Source organism: Sinohyriopsis cumingii, chromosome 7 (assembly GCF_028554795.1).
Source record: "Sinohyriopsis cumingii isolate HCF-2022 chromosome 7, ASM2855479v2, whole genome shotgun sequence".
In the NCBI taxonomy this organism is placed as follows: Eukaryota; Metazoa; Mollusca; class Bivalvia; order Unionida; family Unionidae; genus Sinohyriopsis; species Sinohyriopsis cumingii.
The window spans coordinates 947001-961763 of record NC_142967.1 but is presented as its reverse complement, the minus strand read 5'-3'; positions in this window follow the sequence as shown (position 1 = coordinate 961763).

Here is a 14763-nt window from a genome sequence, read left to right as displayed (position 1 = left end):
GTATTCCATCTTACACCAATAGTGAGTTAATGCATATAGCATACCTTGATAAAATATGAAGAGTTTGTTCTGTAACATTGTGGAAAGACATGGTAATCCACTACACTCCTTTATCACCTGTTCTAAAGGTTTCTCATTTCTCATGAATATGCATGAGTCTGCTTAACCAATCACTGAGCATAAGTAAAATTTTCTTTCGATTGTGACCAGACATGACCTTTCTTGTTGTTTAAATGAGCCAATCAGATTTTATATTTCAAGCACAGTTACATATTGCTCAATAAATCAGACAATTTCACTTATTGTTACATTGTGTTGTTGATGTATTTTTTGTTTATACATACTCATGAAAAAAGACTAAATCTTGGTCCAGGCAGCCATGTGTGGTAAAGGAGTGTAAAAGATTCATGCCTGTGGCTTGAAACAGTGGTACTTAATAGGTTATGATATTTCATAATTAGGATGTACCAGTAGTTTAAATTGCATTACTGACACTGGAAAATGTATAGTTAACTTTAGAATTTATTGTACAAAATATTGTGTTTCACAGTTGGATTGATGTCAGACTACTGTACAAGTATTTGTGCATGACTGATTGGTTGATTTTAGATTTTGTTGTACAAAATATTTGTTTCACAGATGGGTTGATGTCAGACTATTGTACAAATATTTGTGACTGAGGGGTTGACTTTAGACTTGTACAAGTATTTGTGTATGACTGATGGGTTGACTTCAGACTTAATGAAACATATATTTTTTCCACAAATGGGTTGATCTCAGACTATTGTACCAGTATTTGTGTATGGCTGATGGTTTGACTTTAGACTTGTACAAGTATTTGTGTACGATTGATGGGTTGACTTTTTACTTCATTTTACAAGTATTTTATATGACTGATGATTTGATTTCAAACTTTATTGTACAAGTATCTGTGTATGACTGATGGGTTGACTTTAGACTTCGTTGTACAAGTATCTGTGTATGATTAGTGGGTTGACTTCAGACTTTATTCTACACGTATTTGTTTATGGCTGATTGGTTGACTTCTATCAGTGTTGCTACATTTCAAATTTGGATACATTGTTGGTTGTGATATATAATGACCTTTAGTCTGATTGAAATGATCTGGTCAGTTTTTGACCGAACACAAGTGGTCACCGTCAATTCTGAATATATGATGCTGTGATATATAGTGAATTTCCTTACAAAATACTTGCTCTGATTCTGACTGATATTTCTTTATACAATATATATAAAATACTGTGCTCCATGATAATCTGTGATGCAAAACATTAGTATAGGAAACAGTTTACTTTCTTCTCTGCTATGTGAGTTAATGGACTTGACCTAATTGTACATTCCAGTGAAAGGTAAATTGCTATTTTGAATGTTAAGCTAACCTGATAATAACAGCATGAAAAAGTAGTGCACATATCATATGGAAGTTGTAAAACATATTCTGCTAAATGGATACTGCTTCGGTGGCCTAGTGGTTAGAGCGTCCACCTCAGATGCTGGGGATCGTGGGTTAAGAGGTTAACCCCAGTGCTAGACATCACTATAAACTGCTACACTGCAGACATCATAGCAATATGACTGACAAATTGTTAAAGCTACATAAACAAAAATCAAAATCACACACACACACACACACTGCTAAATGGAGATGGAAAGAAAATCACAGACCTAATTATCAGATCAGCATCAAGAATTTGGTTGATTGAGGGGCCTAAGGTACTCACTTTTGTAGATCACCGACATCTCAACTATGTCAATGTAGGATCAAGTCATGGCTCAGTCAACATGGGTGTATAAGAGAGCTTGCTAGTAGTTTCTGGAGTTCGGTGCTTGTCATGGGGTTTTCCCCATGTTTGTCCTTCACTAAATATACTCGCTGCCATGTTTAGCCTATCATGTACTGTATAATGGTGTAAGACCAAACAAATCCTAACCAGACAATGATATAAACAACATGGCAAAATTTAATCAAGTATATAATGTTTAAAGCTTATGCCCATTTTTGTGTTGTTTGCTCGATTCTTTGATGATTGGTTGATACATGAGAGAAAATAACCATGAAATGTTTGCTGTCTGTGATTTTCCTTTTTTTAAAAATATGTATAAACTTCTTTTGGCTATAACTACTGTACCTATCTAATGACTGGGAAAGGTTTTCTCTATTGACACTGAGCTTCATACTTGTTTCTTAAAAACATTTACAAATAGCATGTGCATTAGGAATAATTTGAAATCATATGGTAAGGGTATGAATTCTCTGAAACAAGACTAGCATTGATAAGTTGGTTCTTTCCCATGATTCCCTGCCCAATGTATACATGACTACTAATAAGATGCCAATGAAGAAAATGACTCCATCATGGTATCTTTCTCATGTATTATTTTGACTGTGGTCTTAATAGAAGAGTGAGCACTAACACGTTTTGTAAAATTTAACAAATAACTTAAAAATTAAATTTTTTAAGAAATTACAGTATTGTAAATTAAATCCCAAATTGTACTAACAGTCTTCCAATTAATCACAGTAATATAATCCAAGATGTCTTTGTCTGAATTCACTGTAATTCAAATTAATTTTTCTGTCCAAGAATATTATTTTAAGAGTTTGTATTTCCAGTGAATAAATAATTTCAATAAATTCTACCCAAATGAAATACTGAACACAACAGACTGATTTCTTCTTTAGATATTATTGCAGGAATGAATCATTTCTCAGGTTACCAAGATTATAAACCCCCTCTACCGGATCTGTGTCACAATTAACATTTTCTCGAAATACTATGTATGTTTAGTGGAATTTTCCATTCTAGAACACTGGGTTATTTGCAAGATCAAAGTTTTTACTAAAATTATAGAACATGGTAAACATAATATCCTTGACATGGTAAACATAATGTCCTTGACATGGTAAACATAATGTCCTTGACACGGTAAACATAATGTCCTTGACCCTGTAAACATAATGTCATTGACTCAGACCAGCATAATGATCTTAATATTTAACAAACACTCTTGTAAAAAAAAAATGACCAAAATACAATATTTTTAAGGAGAAAAAAAACTAAAAAGCAAACAAATTAAATGTAAATAACATCTCTCTCATAAATATGAAAGATTTAAACACGAAAACTTCCTTCTAACTATTGGTGAAATATACATGTGATTACAAAGTACACAGGGGCCCCGAGTGGCTGAGTGGTCTAAAGCGCTCTCCGTTTCGGATCACTGCCATCTCACCTCTGTCTGCGGCGGTTCAGCCAATGTGGGTACGTGAGAAAGCTTGCCAGTAGCATCTCGTGGGTCGATGGATCTTTCCGGGGTTTTCCCGGGTTCTTCCTCCACCATTAATACTGGCTGCCATATATAGCCTATCCTGTGCTGAAAAATGGCGTTAAACCCAACAACAAAGTACACAAGTTGAAGTTTTATGAATGATCTAATTAATATACATGAAGCAATATAATAATTCTATACACATGAAGGTGCATTTGCAATTACATTATTTTTCCTCTTTATGTGCCTTATATCAATATCATATTCCTGCAAGATCAAACTCTACCTTAATAATCTCTGATTTTTGTTCTTCATCCAGTGAAAGTAAGGGGGATGTGATCACTGAATACAAGAATTGGAGAGTGAGCTGAACTAATGTACACTTCAAATGTTTTAAAGTTAGTATCAAAAACAATATATTGAATAAAGTTGGAAATTATTTTATTTTTCAGAATTTGCAATTTTTCAATTTCCAATAACCAATTTTACAGATAGTACAAGTTTCGTACTGTATTTATAGGTTACTACATTTATATGGGAAAATATGAATGAGTTTTTTGGATGTAAATACTACATGACCTTGGGAGTGCAGTATATCTATCCAACAAAACGAGTTCATATTTTCCCATAGATATGCAGTAACCATTTTATTATATGGTATCACGGTACCAATTGTTTTTCCATATACCTCAATGCTAATGTTTTGTGAAATAAATATACTTTCTATCCTACTTGGGCATGCATGTCACACACTGTCATATAGAACAATGCTAGATTGTCAATTTGACAATGACAAAACCAGGTACTCCATTGCATTTAAGAGAGATAACTCTACTGGAACTAGACAGGGTTAAGAGTTATCTAGTCACAACAAGCACATTTTCAGCCATGCCTACCATATTTTAAAAAAATCATAAAAAATACAAAATATGATCTAGATAGAAATTAACACAAACTCACATGTTTCCAAGAGGCTCAACATTTTTTTAAGCCAAACAGAAAGTACAATTCTTACATAATGCACCAATCACAGCTAGTGTTGTTCTTTAATTCTGAATACAATGTTCCATGCACCTTAAGCTCCGCCCACCTGGACTTGCGCAGTTGGTACCGTTATACCATATGCTTATTTTCTTATTCTACCTAATGCTTAATTATATTAACAAAATCGTTTACAAGAAACAAAGTAACTGAATGTATGCCATATTCCAAGCCATATTCCAAACTAAATACACAAGCGCAGATTCATCATTACACAACAACATTATTATTGTGCACCTAACTCCGCCCAGATAAATTTTAAATTAGTCGCGTGCTCGACATAACTTTCCAAAGAAAATGAAGTGTCTAGTTAAAATTGAAATTTGGAGTCATATTGTAAATGTATGTGCATTGTAACAACTTTTCCATTTGATATGGAATGAATAGATTTTAGTATTTATTTTTTCTTTTCGATTCTACGAAATTTTGTGATTATGGACTGGATTTATATGTGACAAGGGAGAAGCGTGTTTACATCTGCAAATGTGTTTCTGTTTCTGTCATTGAATGTTTGAATTCATAATGTGGGGAAAAAATGAAGTTTTTCAATTTCAATTATCAAAAGACGCTATGGAATTTAATGCTTATTTCATTTTGAGTGCAGCAAGGAGGATGTAATTGTACTTATATTCGAAATTACAGTACAATTTTGAAATGTGTAATCAAGATTGAGAACCTAAAAACATGGCTCATGTAAATCGGATATGCAGAACTAAGAAAGTACATTTTTGAGGAAATTCAGGATGTAAAACTGTAAGGATATTTTTTGGCATTCTTATTACTAGTGAAAGAAGACAGTTTATCCCTTGTCACTTGTATGCTATTTGTAAGGACCCTTTCTGGCATCAACTGTATAGCTAACCTAAATCCTAAACATTCCATCAAAAAAGTTAATGCGGAATGTGCCAAAGCAGCTGGAATGTGGTAGTCCACGAAACGACTGCTTTACTTCATTCAGAAACAAATTTAATCAACCAAAACGTAAAGCGCCTACTACGTGAGTGTACATGATTTGTTTACAAATTAAAAGTGCCGTGTCTGCATCGTGTTTGTTTACAATAGAAAGTAGTTCCTTTATAAATGTGAATTCAATATGAAGGTGTGCAATAATGTAAAATATCGAACGATTCTGACATAATAAGTTATAATGAGATATCCAAACCTTATTCTAATACAAGGTAAAATGCTGAAGGATTATATTTTAATAATATTGTTTCTATGCTTATGTTTTAATAGGTTAATATACACTATGCTTATACTTGTATAACATGATACTATCTAACCTTATCTTGGTAAAAGTTAAGACACTATATGTTTATTCTGTTATAGAATAAGACACCATGATATTACAGTAAAACCTGTCTTGAAAGACCACTGCTATGTGAGACCGCCTGTTTTGAGAGATCACACTCTCAGTGCACAAATTTATTGATTATATAGCCTTGTGACCTGTTATGAGAGACCACCTATTTTAAGAGACCACACTTTTTTTGGCAAAAGAGGTGGTCTTTCAAGACAGGTTCTACTGTACACTTATATAACATTCTACTATATAACCTTATTCTGGTATTCTTATGTCATTTGTTTAGGCTCCAATAAACAGTAACAGAAAGAGTGAAAACAACAAGCTTTTAAAAATACAATAATTTATTTCCCTGGGAAAATTCTTGAAAAATGAAAAATTAATGAACTTACGGTTTTATAGAATCAAATCCAAAAATGATCCAAAAATAATCTGAGAATAAAATTTTAAGTAGTCATAATAACAAAATGTTCTACTGATTTCACGTTCGAATGAAGAATCCAAGGTGGAAGACGATGACGTATGCTACAATTTGTAGTGTTGAAGTCTACTGTTCCTTGTAGAAATAAGAATTGTCACTCTGGCTTATGATAGCTGAATAATTTTAAAAAATAAAATAAATGTCCTTGTTCCACAATATTACATGAGCACACGTATTTTCCAGAAGAAAAAAAATAACAGAATTAATCCTTTTGAATCCAAGTAATTTGAAATAACTCCAAACAGCACTACATACAACTAATAGTTTAACAGCCTAACTTCTACTGAAATTAATTCTCCCAAACATGGGTTATTTGGGCTTTCTAAAACGTAAACAAGGGTTACGTGATCATCTTCTGGAAATGTATAGAAGCAAGTACTTGTTACAGCTCACGTTTACCCGGTGTGACCCTGACGCAAACCAATCATTTTTACTCCAAGAAATAAAAAAAAAATTATAAAAATTCTTTACATCTTAAAAACAAAAGTCCCATCATGACCTCGGAAACAACCAATCATTTTAAAATAAAATATAACTTGTTTACGATGGTTGCTACAAATTCTGAAAAAGGTCAGGATTTAGATCAATACTTGGTGCTTATAAACTAACAGTCAAGATCAAACTATTTTCTATAAAAAGAAATCTCTAGTGAGTAAATTTACATTACAATATCATGTAATGAAAAATAATTTTTTTTTAAAACTGACAAAAATTAAATTGAAATCAATACATACTAAATCAGATATAATTAAATCAAATATACATAACACTTCCTCCCATAAAGAAAAAAGATTTATACATAAAGCTTTCTTTTTACCGCCGACTAATTATGCATGAGGTTTAAAAGAATTGATATAAATTACACAGTGTACAAAAAATAATATATTGCAAAACACGAGAATGTGTGTCTGCTATTAAATTATCTTTTCCCTTGATGTGCCTGATGTTAAGATTATATTCCTGAAACAACAAATTCTACTTTAGTAGTTTTTTATTTTTCATCTTGCCGATGAAAGTAAGGTGGTTGTGGTCACTAAATACAATAATCGAAGAAGGAGCTGAACTAAGGTAAACCTCAAAATGTTGTAATGCCAATATCAAAGCCAAACATCCCTTCTCGATTGTTGAATAATTCCTTTGGTGCTTATTTAATTTCTGGAAAAATAGCACAATGGATGATCAATGCCACTTTCATCTCCTTGAATCAAAAATGCTCCAACCCCAACATCACTTTCATCAACAGACAGTTTAAAAGACTGGCTGAAATTTGGAGCTGTAAGAACTGCCGCACTTTTAAGTATGGCTTTCAACTTGTGAAAAGCCTCCTGACATTTTTCAGTCCAAAGGAACTTGTCTAGATCCCAGGTAATCATATTCATGAGAAGCTGAAATGTACTTAGCGACTCTTTCATCCCAAAAGGCATTACTCTATATTGGTAAAGTCCATCTGGAGTCACGAACGCTGAAATTTCCTTTGCTCTTTCCGTTAGTGGAATTTGCCAAACTCCTTTCAGAAGATCAATTTTGGTGACATACTTGGCATTCCCGATCTTATAAATAGAGTCATCGATTCTTGGTAATGGGAATGAATATATTGTTGTCACACTATTCACCTTCCTATAATCAGTACACATACACAAAGTTTTATCTGGCTTTGGAAGAAGTATGCATGGTGAACTCCAATCACTTTTCTTGTGCTCTATAAAATCATTCTCCAGCAAATATTGAATTTCCTTTTTCAAGTATTCCTGTTTGAGAGGGTTCATCATATACGGGTGTTGTTTGACAGGTTTGGAATTTACAATTGCAACGTCATGGAAAACTTTGGTTGTCCTTGTATGAACATCTGGAAATAATTGATCATATTCAAATAATAATTGTTTAAGTTCATTTTTCTCTCTTGCTCTGGAAAATGTGAAAGTTTCTGGTCCAGATCTTTCATAATTTCTGAATTCCGAAGATTTATCACTCCATTATCAGTAGAATCCGATGATATTCCTTCACTTAAATCTTCACTGAGTGGGACAGGTACAACTAAATTAATTGCATGTTTAACCTGGCTATGTCTTTCAATATACTCTTTTAGCATGTTACTGTGACAGAGTTGTTTTTGTAGAGTATTTATAATGTAATTTAAATCATTTATTTTCCTGTCAACTGTGTATCGACCATAATACCTGGCCTGAAGAAGATTTTATGGCATTGGCAAGAGAGCCAGGATTCTATCAACAGGCTGAAAGCTCTTATCCTTCGAGTTTTTATCATATCTTGACTTTATTTTGGTCGTAATCCTTTAGTCCGAAAATTCCTGAGAGAGGAAAAGTTTAGCTCCGAGGAAGCCTAAAAAGAATAGTGCTTTCCTTGTTAAACAAGAAAAGGGGACAGGTGGTTGTCTTGTAAGAAAAGACAGGTTTCAGTGCTAGGACGCACAATTTCTGAAAGAGAAACGCATTAAGGAAACATTTCTGGGAGAGATGGGACAGTCTAAAGAAGGAAGTAAGGAAAGAGATGCCATGTTCAGAATAAAGGACTAGAAAGTCCAGAAAGACATGACGCGTTCAGAATAGGAATACTAGAGAGAAGAAGAATACATGTGATACACAGGTCATGGGAGGAAGTTGTAATGCAATCAGTCGTGGGCATTGCGCTTTTTTCACCACTCGTATTATCGTGAAATAAATCCAAATTAGACACTGCTATTAAATTCTGTTAACATAACTTAGGTTTAATTGGAGTTGCCGCTATTAATTGCTATTGATTTACTTTTGTTATTTTTCTTCTCTAAGGGGGCTCGTATTACTCAGTTTCCTATTGATGTTCTATCTATCCACTGACACCGGGCCATAAAATCGAGGGAGGTCATCCACTAGATAATGCCAGCCAAATCCAATTAACCACCGCTCTTAGTAAGAGGGCGACGTTACAAAGTGGGGTCTATCATCTGGGATATTTTGAACGGTGTGAGTTACAGAAGCTGTGTAGGATATTGAATAGAAAGTACCATAGCAGTGATGAAATTGGTTATTGTTTAAGCAAGGAATTACGAGAGTGAATTAAGTTAATATCTATTCATTATATAGTTAATGGATGTCATTGATTGATATTTCTTTAATATATGTTATGACATTGTAAGAAAATAAGATCCCGTGCCTGAACTGATTTTATAGCGTGGTCGTTGTCTAAATTCAAGTAATTCAGAAAGAAATATTGCCTTTAGTTACTGTTGCTAGAAGAGATAATTAAGGAAGTCCATATGGAGTAGTTGCACATTGTTTGTGCGAGCAAGCTGAATTTGAAGAGAAAAATTCAGAATTTTGTACTGCCAAACGATGTTAGGTTGATTTAGAGTGATTTAAGTAAGTCCGTAGGTTAAGACTTTTTTGGACTAGAATACGGGTAAGTATTCTTAAGGAAGCTGTTTCCTGTAAGGCAGTAAGAGTTAATAAATACTTAAGCTATGTAAATTAGCTGGTGATACAGTCGAGTAGACTAGAATGGCAACTGAGAGGCAGTTGTCAAAGAGTTTAAGTCTATTGGTAAAGACGGATTAAGTTATGAAGGGACCAATTAGCGGAATTTGTAGAGCGGAGTCTCAGGGAAGACAGAGAACAGCAGTCAGCAGAGAAAGAAAGAATCAGACAAGCAAAGGAAAAAGAAAGAGAAAAATAAAGTGTGTTTGCATGATCGCAGGCCGAAGAAAGAGCCGGGGAGCAAGAACATATGTTAGCCATGGAGAGATTAAGGAATGAAGCGGAATCTAGGAGGAGCGAAGAACTGAATCAACATTCAGGATCTACAAGGAAAAGATTAGAGGATAGACGTACCGTCCAGATAACAATTCTGATGTTTAAGAATAGAGATGAAATCATTGATTTTGAAAAGTTAGCTTTAATCCATCATATACCCAAAGATTCGTGGGCCATTAATATAACTGCATTTTTGCAAGGAGCTGCCAAGGATGTCAATCATAATATGACACCGACTGAAGTAGATGATTAAGACGCTCTCAAGAAAGTCCTGTTAAGGCAATACGAGTTGTCGGCTGAAAGTTTTCGCAAACTTTTCAGAGAGTCGTCTAAGCGAACAACGGAGACACATGCACAATTTCATACTCGGGTACGCGTGCTTTTCGAGAAATGGATTAAAATGACAGGCACCGTACTCACTTATGAAGGCATACGGGAAGAGATCTTGAAAGAATATGTCCTTAGTACGTATGGGAAAGACATGATCATATTTTTAGCGAAGCGTGATTTCGCATCCTTAGAAGATATCAGTGTGATGGCTGAGCGGTATGAGAGTTCACACTCTCGTCCAACCACCTGGGGTGGCAGGGATCAACCCAGCGTCACTGACTTTAGAAATGCTAACAGTTTGGCACCTCATAGGCGGAATGGTCAAAATGATGGGAAGCTAGGGGCTGATAATCCAAGCCGTGATCAGTTCCATGGCACAGGAAAGACCAACAACACCAATACCTTAATCACGAACAACGTCAATAGCTTTCATTCCCAGTTGCTTTGCAATCGTAATTGCTTTTGGGGCTGTCCTTCTAAATAAACCCTGAACATCATCACCGAGTCCATCTCCGTAGGTAACTTTAAATATTGGTAATCGCGAATTGATGACCCTGACCATTACAGGTCCACGTTCAGCATTATGTATAATCATCTTATTTTCTGGTCACTGATCTAATTGTTTACTCTCCATCACTGTGATAATCATCAACGATTTCATCAATAAGAGACCGATAAACATCAATGCCCATGATACCGCCTGTAAATAATCGTTGACAAATATCAGCTGCTTCATTAATTTCTGGGGAATTATTACCGGCTCGTTTTCAGCCAATCAGAATTTCTAGTCTTTCAACATCGTGAAGAACGTTGCTAGGACATGGAGTAATAAGACCACTTCCTCGAGTAGCAAGACCACTTCCGGTTGTTTTTTTTCTGCTTCTTTCGTACTTGGTGAAGAATAAAATTTCTTCCATCGTCTAATTTTTTCACATTCCAAAATCTTCTTTTTGTTTCCCTGCTCGTTCAACCTCCTTCAGTTTCGACTTCATTTCTTTTTTCTTTGTGTCCTTTCTGCGTTTGCTTTTTCAAGATGCTGCTTCATTTCTCTATCCCTTTGTATCCTTTCTTGTCCTACTTGTTCAATATGCTCATCTACTTTCTGGTTTTAAAAAAAATAGTAAAATTATTAATATCTTCCTTAGATCTGATCTGCGAAGTATCTGTAGCGATGCGATATACATCCTTCTCCAATCAACAGCTGTTAGAGTTTTAACATATTCGGATTTTACTTACTTATCTCTATCATGATATCCATACGCGGCAATATTAAGTATTTTGTCTTCGTCCTTGATATCGGCAATATCTTCAGGCGTAAATTTTTATATGATCTTTATTCTGACTCTTGACAGAGGTTGTGGTAGAAATTCAGGTTGTGGTTGATGAGGTTTCTGTGGTGGTGGTTGAGCTACTTGAAGACAGCCAACAATATTAACAATATCAACAGGTAATGCTTCAAGACTTTTTTGAACCGCCTCAGTTGCTATAACAATTTTCTTTGTTGGTTCGACTACCTGTTATGTGCCTTCTGCAAATTCCAGCTGAGACTCCTAACGCACTTGTAGTTGCTGCTTGACAGCATCATGAACAGGGATATATTTCTTAATTGCCTCTAGTTGGTCTCGAGCTAATCTAGCTGTGCGAGATTCCATTATTGATAAAATAGTGATTTAATTACTCACACATTACAGCAGCAGGGAGGGAGCGACCAAAAATGAGTGTCAGAAAGGTAAACAAAAACACGCATAAAATGTGAAAATACGAACGACAAAGATGAAGTAATAAAATGAGCGAACCCAATTGGAGAAACTCTCGGTTTTTAGAGGCTTCGGTTTGACGTTTTTGACCTTGTATTGTTTTAAAAATGCTTTGTATTTGTCATAAATGGACTTTCAAGCAAATGGTCTGTTCACCCTCCCTGCTGCTGACTACGGTGTCTTACCATATACTAGAATAAAGTAGGAAGTTCAAATCGTATACATATTTAAGCATAGTTTGTCTTACTTTATCCCAGAATAAGGTTTAAAAAAAGTCAAATCTTATACATGTATAAGCATATAGTGTCTTACTATATACCAAAATCATGTTAGAAAGTCTGATCTTATAAAAATAGCTTACCGTATACCAGACTAAGGTTAGAAAGTTTCAGTGTAACGTTATCCTCTCAATAAGAGGGGTGGTTAATTGGATTTGGCTGGCGTTATCTATGGGATGACTTTTCTCGATTTTATGGCCCGGTGTGAGTGGATAGAACATCAATAGAGGACTGAGCAAGACTATTGGGAGGAAATAATGTAATACGAGCCCTCTTAGAAAGGAAAATAACAAAATTTAATCAAAAACAATTAATAGCGGCAACTTAAATTCAACCGAAGTTCGGTGAACAAAATTGAATAGCAGTGTCTAATTTGGATTTATTTCATCATAATAACGAGTGGTGTAAATAGCCCAATGTCCAAGACTGATTGCATCACCTTCATATCTAGAATCGAATATTTGTATAATGACTTGATAGCAATGTTTTAATCTGGACTAAATATGATTAATAAGTTCGAGTTATAGTTAGCTTTTGAAAAATATATTATTTAGAAATAAAGTTTCTTAAACCGCTGTATAAATTTCAGTTATTCATTGTTACATCAGACCCTCAAGTTTGACAAAATTTATTTGGTTTCTGATTCTTCTAAATTTTAATCCGGATTCGTTAATAGTATTCAGAATCTTTTTAATGGTGACTTAAAATTGGTTAAACTAGATTTAAAATATCAAGAGTTTCTCTACTATACATATTTATAAATTTTAAAGTCTGCAGTATTCGCAACATTCCTTACTTCATTTTAATGCTGTTTGAAACTATTGTCACAGCTAATCTGTAATTGTTAGTCAATAAAAACGTTAATTTGCGATCTAATATTGTTAGATTGATACGGCGATTACTAAGCATCTGTCACCAAGTTATTGATAATAATCTCTGTAGCAGATATTTTTCTTCAAGTTTTATCAAAAGAGTGAAAGCTTTAGTTTAGTTGTCGGTGAATGGCGAAAATAGAGAAATACTTTTTCCGACTGCCTCAACAATTGCTGTGTAATGTTGAATATATATATATATATATATATATATATATATATATATATATATATATATATATATATATATATATATATATATATATATATATATATATTCTGAAGGATAAACTGGAACATACAACATACTAATAAATGTATAAAAATATACAAAACAATCTGAGTCCTAATTAAGTGAATTATCAAAAACAAATTCAAGAACCAAGACTGATGTGTTTTCAAATAATGATCACATAATAATACAGATAATGCATATTCCCTTCCATTACGAACATCATATACATATGTTTATTATTGTTTACTTTCTTTTTTTAATCAATGTAGGACAGCTAAAAATATCAGCACTTTATTTACCATGTGATAAATTCCAGGTGCAAACAAATTGTTTTTGTTGGAAAAATATGTCAAATATAAATGGAGGAATAATCCAACACTATTTATTTATATGTTTCCAAAACAGATAAATTTGGAAGATAAATCCTGTTCCTTATCTTACTTGAATAGACAGAAAAGAAATGAGAAAGTAAGAGGGCAGTACACACTTAATGTAAAAGTTTACTGATTAAACCTTTTCTTGCTAAAAGCTGACTTTATAACAGCAACTCGTGGATATACGGTAGAAAAGACCTGCAAATTTGGTATTTACATCAGAGATAAGATTTATGTTAAGACAGAGATTGGGGTGATAATGTATAATCCACAAAGGCAAAAGTGAATACAAAAACTAATTCAAATTTCGAAACTTTAATTCCGTTTTCTTCTGGTCATGTATGACCACTTTTTAGGCATATCTGAGGCTGAAGGTCAGGTGTGTAAATTTTGTTTTTTGTTTGGGGGTTCGGGTGGTGGAAGTTGATTTTTAATTTTTACATACAAACTCCATTCATTATCGCCAGCAAATGTACATGTTAGCTAATCAATATGTGGAAGATTAAAATAAAAAAAAGCTCAGATGCCTCCGAGTGTACTTACTTTGTCTTCTTTTGATATCCGATACCGGTCCATACTTATACAATAGATGAAAAGCAAAAACAGGTACGTAAATACGTCTAGGGTACTCTTGAAAATTCTAAGTTTCAACATACTGTGAAAAAGGTGAAATGATGAATATATGAACTTGTTTTCATTTAACACCATTTTTCAGCGCAAGATGTGCCATACATGGCGGCCAGTAAGAACCAATAACCCAAAGAAGCTTCTGTCAGCTTTCTCATATACCCACACTGGACGAATCTGAGACTCGAACCCATGCAGACAGAGGTGGAACTGCAGTGGTAGGTAAAGGTGAACAATTAAAACCACTCGGCCAACGTGGCCCCAACAAAATATTACTTATACTGAAAACTACCAGATCAATGGAATAATAAATCTATGATTTTAATTTCCATTACCTTACTATAAATATAACAAATGTTCGGTTAAAATAGTCAACACTCATTAATCTTTCGTGTTTGCGTTTCATTTTTAATTTTATATCCATATAT